The 16,447-nt window shown below is 55.1% G+C and overlaps 1 protein-coding gene across 5 annotated transcripts in view; it reads left to right on the top strand.

Moving 5' to 3' along the window:
• LINGO1 (leucine rich repeat and Ig domain containing 1) overlaps positions 1 to 16,447 on the top strand; it is a 161,217-nt gene that overhangs the window by 67,293 nt on the left and 77,477 nt on the right. For 4 of the 5 annotated variants that reach the window (XR_005198339.1, XM_037734937.1, XM_017518604.2 and 1 more), the window contains exon 3: positions 12,742 to 12,921. The gene's annotated coding sequence lies outside the window, so the exon portion shown is untranslated. Of the gene's footprint in view, positions 1 to 7,650; positions 7,823 to 12,741; positions 12,922 to 16,447 lie in introns of those variants that run through there. The other variant, XM_037734936.1, reaches the window with a different exon arrangement.

The following is a 16,447-nucleotide window of genomic DNA, read 5'->3' as shown; positions in this document are numbered from 1 at the left end:
CCAGCATCCCTGATACCACCCCACAAGCATTTCCTCCTTTGCTTCCAGGAAGTGGTGGGAGAGTGCCACCCCTCCTGCTGTAGGCCTGGACACCTCATGTTGCAGATGAGGTCCAGAGAGGGAAAGACACTTGTTCCAAGACACAGTGTGTTAGTAGCGGAGGGGCCCAGAACCCTACCTCCCACTGCCAATATTCCTAGGTGTTCCCTCCTCCTGGCTCAAAACCCTTGTAGGACTGAAAACCCATGAGGACATGCAACAGTCGTGTTCCGTGAGTGGGACTGCAGGCACTGCACCAGCTGTTCTCCGGCCTCCCTGACATTTCTCAGCACAAGAATCCCCTCATTTGTGAGTCATTTGGAAAATTTCATGGGGGAAGTGGTCCAGAATTTGAGTGAAGTTCCAGGAAGAAGGGACTCAGGGAGAGTTGGCAGGAGGCTCCCTGAAGTAGACAGTGGGATAGATTCCAAGGTGGGGACATGAGGAAGGAGCAGCTCCTTGCTGTGGTTTATCTGCAAGTGGAGAGATGGACAGAGCAGTTTGCTTCACAGCTGGGGGATCTGAAGCTCAGTGAGGCAAAGCAGTGGGCCCAGCAGTTCCCAGCTCAGTTCTCATTCACATCTGCCTAGTCCAAAGCCAGTGGGTTCTCCCAGTTCCCTCTGTGTGGCCGGACTGTGTCATAGAAGGAAAGAGACTGTCGCCTGCCCTCAAGGAGCTGCTGGGAGAATGAGATTTAAGTCAGAAGTGTTAGGGAGCAAGAGCTGCATTGCCGAGGTCTCAGTCCTGTGTGGCACAGAACACATCCATGCTGCTGGAGCTGCTGGGAAAAGCTGGACGGAGTTTAGAAAAGATCAGGGATAGGGAAGAATAAGCTTAGCCACGGGAGTGTGTGCGGAGCCCAGGTGGACTTGGGGTAGTCAGGAAAGCAGCTGTCCGGGATGCTGAACCAAACCACGCCCATGGGCCTGTCTGCAACTCTTCCTGGACACTTTGGTCTGTCCCTTTTCATGTCTGCGCCTCAGTTTCCTCAACTAGAGAATTACAATACTGACGCCTGCATCACGGTTTCGTTGAGAGGGTGCGGGAAGGCCATGACATGTTGTGCCGAGTATGTGGCCTGTGTTCACTTGAGGTTCTCCAAATGGGGGTATCAGCTGAAGGAGGAAAAACCTCCTCCCCAAGCCCCTGGGTGGAGGGTGGGGTCATCTGTGATACCTGACCCCAGCCATGTGATTCCTCGGGAATGGCAGGTGCTGTAACAGAGTCAGCACTCCCCCTTGGCATGGGAAGAGGCAGCTTGTCTGGAGCCTCTCCACCCACCTGATACAGGTGTTCCCCAGCCTGGACACCTCATGTTGCAGACAGGATGACTGGGAACCATAGAGGACAAGACACTTGGGCCAAGAAACACAGTGTGTTTGTTAGTGGAGGATGGGCAGGGCGCCACAGTCCTGTCATCCAAAGCGTATATTCCTGGTTGTTGCCTCTCCCGGGTGCAAAAGCCTTGTTGGAACTAAACACCTGGAGCACCCAAAGGAATGAAGCTCTAATGTGGGACTTCAGGTACAACCTGTGACGCCTGTTCTCTTGGGCCTTCCTGACCCCCTCTGCTAGCCTCAGCCCGCAGAAGGCTTGGGTCCTAGCTCTTGGCTGTACCTTCTTCTCTCTTTAACCATACCCCCGAACTCCTGGCCCTGTGCAAACTCTCTTAATCTTGTTGAGAGGGTTACCTGCCGCTGGGTAATTTATAAAGAAAATTCTCTAAAGGAATACCTGATGCTGGGTAATTTGTAAAGAAAAGGGGAATATCTGGGTCATGGTTCTGCAGGCTGTACAAGCATGGCGCTGTCATCTGCGTTAGGGGAGGGGGCCTCAGGGAGCTTCCACTCGTGGCAGAGAGCGAAGGGGAGCTGGCATCGCATGGCAAGAGGAAGGAAGTGAGGGAGGCGTGGGTGGAGGGAGGTGCCAGGCTCTTTTAACAACCAGTTCTCATGGGAACTAATAAAGCGAGAACTCATTACTCCTTAGGGGGTGAGGAGGGCACCAAAGCCTTTCATGAAGGATCTGCCCCCATGACCCAAACATCTCCCACAGCTCCACCTCCAGCATGGGGAAGGTCATATTTCAGCATGCTCATGGAGGCGACAAACACCCAAACTATATCACAAGCCTCTCAGGCCCCTCTGTCAACTTGGGGCCTCCTGGGTGCCCACCTCGCCAGGGAGGTGGGATGCTTTGGGGCAGGGGTTGGGTGGGGAGAAGGCTGCAGGAAGCCAAAGAAGAGCCCTCTCTCACCCTCCCCTGCCTCTTCTCATCTTCTCAGCCTGCCGGGCCACCTTGGCCCTGGGCTTGGGATAATCTGCAGCCACGGAGAGGAGAGCCAGGGAGGGTTTCCCCAAAAAAGACACCCCTCAAGCCTGTTGGTCATGCTTGAGATGCACTCCAACTCCTGCGCCATTCCCCTTTCAGCCTTTGGCATCTCCTTGTCCTTTGGAACCAGACAGTGCTAAGGGTGCGTCCCAGCTCTGCCATTTCCCTCACCTTGGACAAGTAACATATGCCCCAGAGCCTCAGTTTCCTCATCTGTCCAGTGGGAATAGGAACACCATCCCACAGTGTGCGGTTTCAGTGGAGGAGAGCACATAACAGACGACACTGCAGCTTTTCTCCTGCCCCTGGTCCCTCTTCCCTGGTGACGCTGACCTCCCACCCACCCCTGCCTGTTTAGACCAAGAGCTGAAGCCTGGCCTGTGGGTGAGGTGGTCCTGTGGAAGACAGGAAGGAGGAGGCCGCAGGTAGCACCAGTGCTTTTTAACACTGTGAGGGGACCCAGCTGAGCTGCTGCAGCCATGCGTAACCTCTGACCTTGCTGCCTCTGGCTTGGCTCTGGAAGGTCCCCTCCCCAGCCTGCTCACCCAGGTTTAGCAGGAGTGGCCACTTGCAGTGATGCGAAAAACACTTGGAGTAATACAACTCGGAGGCTTTGACCACTGGGAACACTGACCCCACCTACTACCCTGCCTGCAGCTGGCCCAAGGCTCAGACCCCAGGCACCCCTCCACCAGCCAGTCCAGCCAAAGAGTTTAGGAGGGTCACATTTGGCCTCAGCTCTGCGTCCATTTCTCTGGGCACAGAGTATTCACACAGAGCCCAGCACAGGGTATGTGCCCAAAATGCTTTAGCTGTTAGTAGCAGTAGTTGTAAGAGGTGTTGTCATCATAGTGGAGCAGTCCCATTTCACAGAGGGCTAGGTGAGGCCCACACAGTTGAAAGCTGCCATCTCTGTGCAATCTTCTCAGCTCTGCCCTTTTTCTCAGAATAGGCAACTACTTTAGACTTCTTTCAATTTATCTGCAATGTTCTTGTTAGGGGGAGAGCTTGGCAGTCAGTGAGATAGATTCCAAGGTGGGGAGAGGGCGTTGGAGGGAGCCAGCTCCCAGGGCTGCAGGTGCCCTGAGGAGGCCTGGAGCAGTTTGATGGGCAGGAGGCCGATCTGCCCAGGGACCCGCTACCTGGGAGTGCCCTGCCCTCCATCCTCTCTGCTGGCTCCTCAGCCGCCTCCTGAAGCATTGAGAGTGCTAATGTGTGTGATGACAGCAACGCGTGTGCCACCCCTGTTTACCTGGCATCTGCTGCCTCCTTCCTTGCCCCCTGAGGATCTGCCAAGTCCTTCCTCTCAGCCTCTTCCCAATGGGCAGAATTCAGACCTGGTAACATTGCTGCCAGCTGGTTAGCAGGTAAACTCAGCCCATAAAGTTAATGGAGCACTTAGTGTGTTTGAGGCACTCGGGATGCTGAGGACCAGGCTCTGAGGGGCCCTGCCACCAGGCAGGGGTGGGGATGATTGTTAGTATATGCTGACTTTGTGCAGGGATGATGGTTAGTATATGCTTACTGCATGCAGGGACGACAGTATGCGCTTGCTGTATGCGGGGATGATGGTTAGTATGCACTTACTGTGTGCTGATGATGGTTAGTATGTGCTTACTGTGTGCAGGGATGATGGTCAGTAGGCGCTTACTTTGTGCCGATGATGGTTAGTATGCGCTTATTGTGTACCAGTGATGGTTAGTATGCACTTACTGTGTGCTGATGATGGTTAGTATGCGCTTACTGTGTGCAGGGATGATGGTTAGTATGCACTTACTGTGTGCAGGGATGATGGTTAGTGTGTGCTCACTGTGTGCAGGGATGATGGTTAATATGCGCTTACTGTGTGCTGATGATGGTTAGTATGTGCTCACTATGTGCAGGGATGTTGGTTAGTATGCGCTTACTGTGTGCAGGGATGATGGCTAGTATGCACTTACTGTGTGCAGGGATGATGGTTAGTGTGTGCTCACTGTGTGCAGGGATGATGGTTAATATGTGCTTACTGTGTGCTGATGATGGTTAGTATGTGCTTACTATGTGCAGGGATGTTGGTTAGTATGCGCTTACTGTGTGCTGATGATGGTTAGTATGCACTTACTGTGTGTGAGATCCGGGCTAGTGCTTTCCTGAGCATCAGTGAGGTAGGAGCCACCAAGTTTGCTGATTAAGGGAGTGGGGCCCAGGGAAGTGAGGGGACTGCCAAGGTCCTCAGCAGTGAATGCAAATGTTGGGCTGGACTTGGGGCAAACAGAGAGGAGGAGCTGACCAGCAGCTCCTGTCCTGGCAGTGCGAGTGAGCTCAGGAGGCAGCAGGCAGCCCTTGGCCTTTCCTGACACATCCCGGGCCCCTTGGAAGCCACCTCTGAGGAAATTCTTCCTCGTTTCAGTCCTCAGCCCTTCACTGAGCACAGAGCAGCCTGCCACCGCTGCATGGGGCCCCACTAGGGCAGTCCTGGGGCCTGCTCTCGTCCGCAGGGACTCTGCCTCCACCTCTCCCCTGTTGCCACTGACACTTTCGAGGAGGCAGCCCCTCTCCCGGTCCTCTGCTGTGCTCACTGAATACCTCTCCCTCTGGCCCTATCTGAAGGCCCCTCCGCTGGGCCTGATGGTCCTGCCATGCGTCATCTGTGTCTCCTTACCCCTTCCAGCCTCCAGCCCATGAGGTCAGCCCTCCCCGAGACTGTATGGTGTCTCTCCAGCTTCCCATGCCTGCCTGGGAGGAAGAGGTGCTTCCCCTTCAGACTGAGGCTTGCCCCTGCCCCTGAGGGCCATGAGCCCCCCACTGTCAGGCATTCCCTTTCCACAGCTCCTGTCTGGCGGGTGGCCCCTTCTCTTCCCCAACTAGGCAGGGTGTCTGAGTTCCCAAACCAGTAATAGGTCCTGGTCACCCCTATGGACCTCCGGCCGCGTCTGTGAATCTTAGCCTTCCCTTTCTGCTGAGTGGGCCAGAATGGTGCCTGGAACGTAGTAGGCACTCAGCACAGGCTTGTTGAATTAATGGACTAAGGAAGCAATGAATTCCCGGCCTGGCTGCCTCACCTGGGTGTTGTGCAGATCAAAGTAACTAATGGATTTGTTACAGAGTTAAGGATGCTGTTTGTACAGAAGGCATGGGGGATGCTCAGTGGGACGCTGGCGCTGTGGATTATAACCACCGCCCTCACTTTGCAGATTCTGCCTCGCAGACCCCTCCCTCATCCGCCCTCCTCTCCATCGCTCTGCCCCATCTCTCCCCCGCCGCTGCCTCACTCCTAACTCATTTCCTCCTGTCCTTCCACATGAAATCTATCCTCCCCCAGGTGGTGGCTGGAATGATCTTTCTAAAGCACAGATCCAGACCCCGGCTACTCCCCACCAGAACTTCAGGCTCCGGATGGCTCCTGGGATAAGAGCTCCACCCTACGTGGTGCCCACCAGGCCCTGCCTGAAGGAGGGGGCTGTCTCTGTCTCCAACCACTGGGCCGCTGCACTTGTCACGGGCAGTCTGCAGTGCCCTTCCCCACTGCTTCCCAATCCAGCTCGTTCTCCTTTAAGACCCCGTCAAAGGGCCTTTCACCCAGGAAGCCTTTCCCAACCTCCAGGCCTGGATCAGATGCCCCTACCATTTCCACAGCCCCGCAGGTGCCCACTCTCACACAGCCCCTCCGGTGCCCACTCTCACACTGCCCCTCAGGTGCCCGCTCTCACACAGTCCCTCCGGTGCCTGCTCTCATACAGTCCCTGAATTGTCATCTCCCACCTTCCTGGGCTCCAACCCACACCCTGCTCTGCCATGTTGGTACCCTTAGTTCACAGAAAGCATTAGAGGGCATTTGCTGAATGAATGAATGAATGAATGAATAAAGAATGAACAGGCAACTCCCCCGGGCTGTGGGGACTCTGGGTTGGACCTTTGGGCCCACTGAGGGGAGTGGGCCACAGTGTGCCTCTGACCTGTCCTGGCGGTGACCTCCTTTCTGTGGGTCCTACTGGGCTCCAGGCATCTTGCCCTGGAATTGTTCGCACCCGCGGACCCTACAACAGCAGAGGCTGCATCTGCAGCGAGGGGCTCTGAACCGTCCCAGGGATTTACTACAGGTTGAGGGTGGCACAGGAGCCCTGAGAACAGAGCCTGGGGTCTGCAGAACCTTCTCATCTGGTGCCCTGATCCCCACCCTACCACCGGCATCTGACCCTTATCCCCACACGCACAGGTCAGTTCTGCCCCCACCCTGCCCTGAGACCTTTCCTGTTCTGAGCTGCTGCAGCCCCTACACTGCCCTGCACCAGCAACCTGGCACTGAGCCCTGGCTGTGTTGCCCAGGCTGGAGGGCAGTGGCACGATCACAGCCCAGTGCAGCCTCAAGCTCCTGCCCGCCTCTCTGCTCCTCTGACCTGGCCCTAATCCCTGCCATGTGCTTTGGCCAGTCCTGCTGATGGTCTGGCTACTACCCTGCTCTTGAAGACCCCTGTCCTGGGATTTCTGGCTTCCTGGTCCAGCTACCCTGGTGCTGACCACCTTCCCATGAATGCCACCTAATCATGGGCCCCGTCTGTGCCTGCAGTGCCACCCTCACCCCTGCCTCCAAGCCCGCAAATCTGGGCACGACTGGGTGCTCAGTCCTGAGTGTATGTGGGGGGTTGGGAAGATGAGGAGGGGTCTGTTTTGCTCAAGGGGGTCTCCTAAAACTGAGGCTGCTACTCGCTCAGCCACCGGAAACGGAGGGGCTGGAGGTGGGATTCTGGCTGTGGGTGCCCAAGGTGGGAGACACCCAGAGATAGGGGGCAGGAAAGGTTTCCTGGAGGAGGTGGTGGTGCTCTGGGTGAGCCAATGAGGATAAGGAGGACGGGGGAGGCCCTCCCTGGTGGGTAGAGCAGGATGCCCACTCTGTCCTGGGCTCCATGCCAGCTTCGTGCTCACCCCCGGCACGGCCAGCCTTTGGGTGGGTATTATTAGCTCCATCTAACAGACAGGAAAACAGAGGTTCCAAGGGGCTCAGGGACTTGCCCAGGGTCACCTGGCTGACCAGCAGCCTTGTCAGGCCTCCACCTGGGTCTGGCACCATTCCAGGCTCTTATGGCGGGAGCAAGGGGAGAGGCGGGGAAGAGGGAAGGGAGGCGGGCACCGCCACAAACATCAAAGCAGCTGCTGACTGTGACTCTCCCGGGTGGGGGTGTGGGACGGGGTTGGCTTTCTGAGTTGGTCCTGCTCCCCCCTCCCCACCGTGGGAGAGCCCTCACGATGCGAGGTTCCCACTGCCCCCTCCCCAGAGAGGCCGGCAGTTTGCCTCTTCAGAGGATAATTCCCCATTATACAGAGATATTTAGCCTAATAGAAGCCGACAGATCATTCAGGGTGGTAATGTACTCCGGCTTCAAGCGTGTAGTTTCCTCGGCCTGAACTCCAGATTAAAGGCTCCTTGCCCAGCCCGCCCTGTGACGGTGCCTGTGACCTTGACTGCAGTGATGGGGTAGGTTTCTCCCTCCCTCCTTCCCTTCTCCTCCCTTGCCAGTTTCCTCCTCCCTCCCTTTCTCTTTCTTAAAAAAAAAGATATTTTTCTTCTTAAATGTTCAGTGGAAAGACTGTTGCTTAAACCTTGCATGCTCTGGGGACAGGCGGATAGTGCTGGGCTGCCAGGCGGCCACGGGAACACCTGGTCGGCTCAGAGCTCAGCCACAGATCGGCTGGGGATGGTGGGCAGCCTGAGCGGCTGGACAGTGCACCCAGGCTGAGGCAGGTGGAGGCTGGGCAGACGGCCTTGCCCAAGGCCAGAACTGTTCCCCCTACTTCCTCGACCCATTTCCCTGCCCCAGAGCTGGCCCAGAGGGGCCTGACCTGGGCCCTTCAACACCTGGATGCCTTTAATGACTGGGGAGCACTGTCAATGGCTGGGGGGGCTCCTTGGGCCTGAGCAGGTGGGGACGAGCCCAAGGAACACTAGTGGCTAGATCTGAGGGGCAGATGGCACCAGGTGGCCTTTTGGGCCCTGCACTGATCAGGACGGTGGCTTCCAGGGCTGCTTCTCTGGCCCCTGCAGGGCTCCCTTGTTCATTCAGCGTCTCTGTCTCCGTTTCTTTGTCTCACCTCCCCCACCCTGCCGCTGCCACGCCACCACCGCCTCTCTCCGCCTCCCCCTGCCCATGCTATCTGCTCACTGGACTGGCCGTTCAAACTGCCTGGCACTTCGGCGAGGCAACAGGGAGCAGGGGACGGCATCAGATCTTTGGAACCAGTGAGCCCCAGGTTCAAATTCTGGCTCCAACACTTACCAGCTGTTTCTTTCCATTTAATATTTTGAATTTGGACAAGTTCCTTCATCTCTCCGGGTTTCACTGCGTCACCTGAGAAGTGAGATGCTCCCACTTGGCCCCTAAGATTATGCTGAGGTCTGTCAGGGCGGTGTTCAGTGTATGCTGTGCCAGTGGGTGGCAGCTTCCCCACCTGCAATCCCAGTCCCCCTGGGGACACCCCACCTCCTGCTGCTCCTGTCTGCCCAGATGCCCTCTCTGCCTGTCTGGTGGGAAAGGGGAAGGTGGTCAGGGGGGTTCTGGCTGTCCCTGGCCCACAGCAGCCGTGCTAGGGAAGAAAGGCGCCTTGTGGGAGGGACACTACCTTACTTCATTTCTGGGCAAAGCCTAGTGTTTGGTACTGGTCTGATTTGAAGGAACCAACTTAAGGGGCTGTGGCCAAACCACCAGGGGTAAAGGGGACAGAGTGGAGGATCGGGCCCTGTGTATCAAGGAGGGGAAGGCTTCTAGGCGGAGACCTCCCTCTCAAGTTTCAGGGCAGAAGGCAGAGAGTGCCTCTAACCTGCAGGGATGGGAGTCTTGGCAGCTGAATGGAAGCCCACGTGGAGTGGGGAGATTCCTGCATCTTCCAGGGCAGGGGTGGCGGGGTGACTACTGGGGATGAAGAGGGGAGAAGGTCCTTAGGTGTGAGGCCACAGAGGATCCGAGGCTGATCCCACTCCTTCTCCGGGCCCGTTTCCTCATCTGCTGGGTGGGGCTGATCATGCTGCCCCATCCGCCTCACAACGTGGGCCACAGATCCAGGTGGAGAATCAGTGGGAGCGTTCTGTGATGTGTAATGTCCTAATAATAATAACTATTATGCTGGACATTGCCTTTTTCCCAAGTCTCTATAACACCTACTTCAAGCCACACAATCTAGCCCTCATTCATGTATTCACAGAATTAAAGACACTCACGGCAGAAATCAACCTCCCTGTTGAGTGCAAATGCCCACCCAACGCACATGGTCCTCAGACCTCTGCTTGCATACCTCCAGGGACAGGGAGCTCACTGCTTCTCATGCTGAGCAGAGATCTCTGTCCCTGGACTCTTCTCCTCGGATACATGCATGCCCAGTCTCTTCGTCAGGGACCAGAAGTCCTGATCAGGTCCCCGAGGCTCCTTTAAGGGGGGTGGAGTCTGGTTGTAAAAGCGGTCCCTGTCTGCGTAGACGCTCTAGGAGTCTTCTTTCATTGCTCTCCTTTTCTTACCCCCACCCCCTCACATCCAACTCATCAGCCAGCTGCTTCTGCCACAACACACTGCCCGAATCTGTCTGCTTCCTCGCTCTCTGTGCCATCACCCTGGCTGAGCCTGTCTCCTTGTCCTTGGGCTTTTGTGACACGGGTCCTCTGCCCCAGGCCTGCTCTCCTGGAGTTCAGTCTCCACTTGGCGGCTCGAGAGAACTGTTAACAATGAAGAAAGCATCATAGCACTTCCCTGGTTAAAACCCTCCTGTTACTTTTCATTGCATTTGGGAGGGAATCCGAAGCCCTTTCCCTGGCCCTCAGGGCCCCAGCCCCCACTGCAGCTTCGTTTCCCGAAGAATTAATGCCAGTGACACTGCTTTGGAAAGACTTTCTTTACTCCTGTAGCTTGAGTGACCCACCAGCTCCAGCCCAGGTCTTCTCCTTCACATTACCAGGTTTTATGATCATTATTGCCTGTCATAATTTGGAATTACCTTGTTTATGTATCTTCTTATCATCGGTATCCCCTGTCCTCATGAGAGTATCAAACTTGTCTGTGTTGTACCCCAGTGAATCCTAGCCCCTATAGTATACCTGGCACATAGTAGGTGCTAAATCAGTGTTTGATGCATGAATGAAAAATACCACAGAAATCAGGAAGAAATAGCAGTTGATGTCATCGTCGCTGTAGTAGCAGTTGATATGACAGTTTTGTGTGTGCGTGTGTATGCGTGTGTGCACGTGGGTGTGTAAGCTGGGAATCACCTGCCCTTTTAATCACCTGAGCCTGAAGCACTGCCTGCATGGGAGACACGTGCCCCTGTAGGCCACGTTCATGCACACTCACAAGCACACACACACACACACACAGGCGTTTCATGTTCAGTAGCGTTGTGACCTCTGGTGAAGTCTTTCATCTTTTGGGCCTCCGTTGCTCCACCTGTGGAATGGGGCTGCCTGGGGCTAGAGATACCACGGCGTCCTCCAGGCAGCCGGGGCCCCAGAGCCGGGAGGGAGCCATGAGGTGTTGATTGAAATTTACCTCCACACAGGGCTGCTCCCTGCTGCCCTCGGAGGTGAGGATCTCACCCAGGCAGGAGGGAGTGGTCCCAGGTCAGGAAATTGGCAGAAAAGCCTGGGGACAGGAGCTTTGCTGCTGGGACGTGTATTACATTCACAGTCGAGGTCTCCTGGATGCATCCGTGACTTCAATTTGAGAAGTTTTAATTTTCGTTTTTGAGCTTGTTGTTTTCAAAAACCTTTTCCTTGCTACCTGTATTTTACTTCTTGAACTTTTTTCATTCAATTGCTATAAAAAAGAATTGCCATGAAACTAAAAAGGAGAAAAACCCTCCATCCCTGTTTCCCCTCCTCCAGGGCAACAACCACTCCCTCCCAACCCCGCCCCAGTCCCCACCCCCGCCCCAGCCCCGCCCCCAGCCCCGCCCCCTCGTCTGTTTCCTTTGATGCCAGTACTAGAGGCTTGCAGAATATTTGGGAAGTAGAAGTAGCCCCTCTGTGCTACTTAATCCCTCTGTGCCTCAGTTTCCTCGTCCAAACAATAGAGGTAATAATTGCTGATTCACCCGGTGCAGATTCCATGAGTTACCTTTTAATTTGTCAAGTACTGAGGAAGGTCCCTGGCACTTAATAAGCGCGTTGTGCGTACGTTTTTATGTAAGATGAGTAAGTAAGAAGGAAAGGGCAGCGTGATGCTGCCATCGTGGCACAAAGGGCAGCTGTAGAAGTCTGTCTTTGGCATCAGAAATCAAGGGTTCAAGGCCCAGCTCTGCCCACACTCCCCATGGAGCCAGGAGCATGTGTGTGGTTGGTTTTCTAAGCTTCGGCTCCTCCACCTGTAAACTGGGTAATCTGCACCCCACGATGCCACAGCGTGGGTGGGGGTGACGGACGGGCTCAGTGAGCGGGAGCCTCGTACACCCCACAACCCAGCCCCCACCTGCACTCATGTTCTCAGCTTCCCATCTCATTATTATCACGGAAACATTACTTGGCGTCACTGCCTGTCTCTGCGTTGATCATTTTTAACAGTTGTGTAATACTCTCTTGGTAGGAGTGCTGTGACTCACTCTGTCATCTCTGTTGTGGAGTGTTTAGACAGCCTGCAGTGTCTTGCTGGTATAAATAACCCTATGGGGAATGGCTCTGTGCCCGAGAGGCTTCCCCTCTGAATGCAGTTTTCCTGGACAATCCCAGGACATTCCATGGGGCTGCTTTGCTAGGGGGGCTGAGGGAGGGTCCAGTGGCAGTGACTGGAGGAGATCGGTCCCTTCAAGTGTGGCCTGATACCCTTCCCCAGGGACATGGCTTCCCCGGGGAGGCATATGGGTTTCAGGGCTGCAGGACACTCTGCTAGTGATGAGCATGACGGGAAGACACAAGGCCACGGCGGGAGGGCAGTGGGTACCGAGGAGTACCAGGGCTGGGAGTTGGAGGACTGCGTTTGGCTTTGCCACCCTCTCACTGTGTGACCCCGGGCAAGTCCCTTCTCTCTGGACCTCAGGTTTTCCCAGGTACTGTGTCCAAGAGGTAGGCAAGAGTTGATCCGGAGTTGTGTTGTCCAGCGTGGTAGCCATTAGTTACATGTGGCTGTTTAGATTTAAATGCAAATTAATTAAAATAAAACAAAATTAAAAATCAGCTTTTTATCACACTATCCGAACTGCAGTATCCACATGTGACTGCTGGCTGCCATATCGAACAGGGCAGAGGCAGAACATTTTTGTCACGACGGAAGGTTCCGCTGAACAGTGTTGGTCTAGAGATACTTCCGGGGTTCTTCCTTTGGTCTCATGTTCCCCAAGGTGTGGCCGCCATCTGCCCTTCCTCCTGCACCCCTCGGGCCCTTGTGAACGTTACCACTCACTCTTGTTTCTCCTCTTTTCTAGGGATCTTATGACAGTGACCTGGCTCCCTTGAGTCTGTGGGGCTGCCCAGCCTTCAGCCTGCATCTCCAGGGCTCTCACTATCCGGCTCCTGGACCAGCTCCCAAGCCTACTCCTGACCCCGACCTGGGCCAAAGGGACTCCGAAAGCTTTGGGACCCAGCGGGACACAGCAGCAGTCACGGTAGGTGGCATCCCCGCTGTACCTGTTCCCTGGCTCCTGGGGATATCCAAGCCTTCTCAGTCTTCAGAACAAGAAGGAAACCTTTCTGTACACTGTATCTGTCAGGATCCCTTTGATTGTAAGTAGCAAAGAACAAAAACGAAAACAAACCCTACTTCATTAAAATGAAGTTATCAGCTCATGTAACCAACGTGTTTGGTGATAATATGGGCTTCAGGCAGGGCTTGATCCAGTGGTTCAGACAGTGCAAGCAGGACCTTGTTTTTGTCTGTATCCCCTCATTCCTCTTCTTGGTGATGGTTCCATGCTTAGTGGCGTTTGGCATGGCATGGTCAAAAGATGCCTGGCAGCAGTTTCTGGGGTAACATGCTTCTAGGTTTAGATCTAGGGTTGGGGGTGGAGACAAAGTCTTAAAGTCTTCCCTGACACAACAAATCGAAGTCCCCGAGTTGATCTTGGGATCCTATTGGCAGGATTCGGCTCATCCTGAACCCTTAACTGGGTGCCCAGGACTTAGAAACATGCTGGGGCTCAGGGTCGTCCTTCCCCAACCATGTGACCAGGAATGAGGGGTGAGTGTTTCCCAAAGGAATGTTGGGATCCGGCTGACAGGAGAAGGGAGACCCCTCCCCAACTAGGGAAGCCATATAACAGGTAATTATTCTAGATGGTGTCCTAGATGGATATGGACGTGCTGTGTGCCCTTGGACAAATCTATGCCTCAGTTTCCTCACCTGATAATGAACTTCACCTGGAAGGGATGCTGAGCAAACTACCTGAGATGACGCATAGAAAGCACTGACATCTAGCAGGTTCTCAGTATATCCTCGTTCCCTTCCCCTCCCTGCTTCCCTCTCCAGGAAGTTTGGGATGTCGCCGATTTGGGAATGTTTGTTTGTTTTTATGAACTTGGAAGGAGCTGCTGAGGAGTATCGTTGATCAGAAACCTTAGAGGCAGAACCTGAGATGAGCAGGGCCTCGGGGGAAGGGAGCAAGAAAAGAGACTCGGGTAGGAATGACAGCCCAGGCAAAGCTGGGCTTTGGGCTGGTTCAGGGGACCCTGGAGCATAATTCACACAACAGAATTATCCTTCCTGCCCCCGCAAGGGCCCCTGTGTTAATCAGTCATTGTGGGAGGGTCTGGATTGTCCAGGTGAGGTGGCCCCCATTTGTGAAGGGCAGTTCCCTGGAAAAGGGGGAGCCACAAGCTGCAGCAACCCTCTGGGCATCTGGAGGACAGGGTGGTGTGCTGGCCATCAAGGGCATCTAGGCAGCCAGCCTTTAGTGCAGGAAGGCAGAGCCTGTGGCCCAGCCTGGCCGGATCTGGACTTCCCAGGTGTGTCAACTCCTCTGGCTTTTGCTCCTCTTGCCCCAGAGTGCTGACGTCTTCTACCGTAGGGGGCTGGCTGCCAACCTGGGGGCTGGGGATGGGATGGACCCTTGGCCCCTCCTTTGAAGAAAGCTCTTCCACACCCAGGCTGTGCACTCGCCCTCCGCCCCTGCTGCTTCTCCTCTAGTAATTCCCGGTCTCTCCTCCCCTTAGCCTGCAGCTCCCCTGCCTAGCGTGCCCTTCCTCACTCTCGGCCCTTTCTGCTTTTCAACGCCCAGTTCAGGTCTCTTCTTCTCCAGGAAGCCTCTGCTGATGGCTCTGACCAGTGGTTTTCTGCATTAGTCCATGTTTCAGCTCCGCCCTTTTCACAGGTGAAAGACCAAGGCCCAGTGGGTGTTTCCTCATGAGTACTCTGCTGGTCACTGCATCAGCACCAAAGCTCAATGCTTTCTTTGTCTTGACCGCCAGGAAGCTCACAGCCAGTTTGTGGCCCATTTCTGATACGTGCCCAGGACGCTGTGGCATGCGGTTGCTCAATCACCTTGTTGTCTCTGGCCTCTTCTCTCTCATTTTTCCTTTGTCCTGATGTCATCCTTTGCTCTGCAGCATGTCCTGGAGCCCCTGTGGCTCTCAGCAGCCTCCAATTCTTTTGGAGGGAGGTGGGGTATAAATAACCAGCAGTGGTGGGAAAGCAAGCATTCCGTGCTGACTGTAGCCAAATGCTAGGCCCTTGCTTCCTTAGGGGCAGCTCGGGCAGGGGGTCTCCCCCAGGCCCAGGGTTGAGCCTGTCCCTAAGGAATACTGAAGTCTGCTGGCAGTGGCCCCAGTACCGTGCCCACTCTGCCCTCCCAGGGTCAGGACTGGCATTGTTCTGCCACTGCTGCCCTCTCCCCTCCCCCTCCCCATCTTATCAGAAGCTAATGAAAGAGGCTGGGAAACTCAATCCTCTGGTAATTAAATTTACTTAACGGGTATTCAAGTGGAGTAATGAGAAGTTTAATGCAATGATTAGATTTTTCTTTAATTAATTAAAATGAGAGCCATGTGTCTTGCCAGCAGACCAACTTGACCCTCTGCTTGAGAGTAACAGAGATAGCAGGGGGGCTTGGCTGGGCGAGCGGGGGGCTCGGGGGCAGGTGCCACCTCCTGCCCTGACCCTGCTGTCCTCAGAGGCAAGCCCAGCTCAGATGCCCATCCAGGCCAGCCTCTGAATTGGTCCCTGTTTCTGAGGTTTGTGAGTGAGTAGGCCTGGTCACTCAGGGCCAGGGATCCAGCAGCCCATACCCTCAGAGAGCTGAAAACTGAACCGGGGTGGAGGGTCAGGCAGGAGCATCTACAAGTGTGGCTTAAAAGCAAGGAGCCGCGGGGTCGAGATTGTCCACGGGGATAAACAGAAGCCTGATGGATGGAGGTGGCCCCAGTACAGTGCCCACTCAGCCCTCCAGGGGTCAGGACTGGCATTGTTCTGCTTCCTTCTTTTGGGAAAAAGGGACTTCAGACCTCGTAATGGGAGGAGGTATTTGGGTTGTGCACCTCAATACCACATGCCAGCCGACACCTTCACCTTCATATTCAGCGGGACCCGGGTCTACCTCCATTGGCACTGGATCGCCTGGGCAAACAGGATGGGGCAGTGGGTGGATAACTGGGAAATCTGACATAAACCACAAAGCACTTTTTCACTCTGGCATTCACGCTAAAAGGCTGACTGTCCTTGCTGTGCTTTTGAAGGCCAGGTTGGGAGGCCAGGAGGAGCTTCCCTGCCTGAGCCACTTCTGTTAGGGCAGAGGGAAACTGGGCATCCCAGCACAGCTGCCTGGAGTGGACCACAGGACCAGCCTCGCCAGGGTAGAAGACAGGCACAGCAGGGGCTCAGGAGACAGGCCCTGATCCCCGGGGGGCAGGCTGTGTTATTTTCAAAGCCATGGGTAAGGTGGTAGAGAGTCCTGGACTTTTCACAGTGGGGGACAGAAAATGTTCCTCATTAAGACCTGAGCCCAGCGCCACACTAAGCCCTGGTCTGGGACAAATGGAACCTTGATCCTGATTCTACAATGAGCCCTGACCTCAGCTGCACACTGAGTCTTGATCCCAGCCTCACACTGAGCGCTGATCCTGAACCGACTGAACCTTGATCCTGGTCCTGCATTAAGATCTGACCCCACCCACATGCTGAGCCTTGATCCCAGACTCACA

Source organism: Cebus imitator, unplaced genomic scaffold, assembly GCF_001604975.1.
Source record: "Cebus imitator isolate Cc_AM_T3 unplaced genomic scaffold, Cebus_imitator-1.0 Scaffold689, whole genome shotgun sequence".
NCBI classification, from domain to species: Eukaryota; Metazoa; Chordata; class Mammalia; order Primates; family Cebidae; genus Cebus; species Cebus imitator.
The sequence above is the reverse complement of the archived record's forward strand: the minus strand, read 5'-3'. Positions and strand labels throughout refer to the sequence as shown.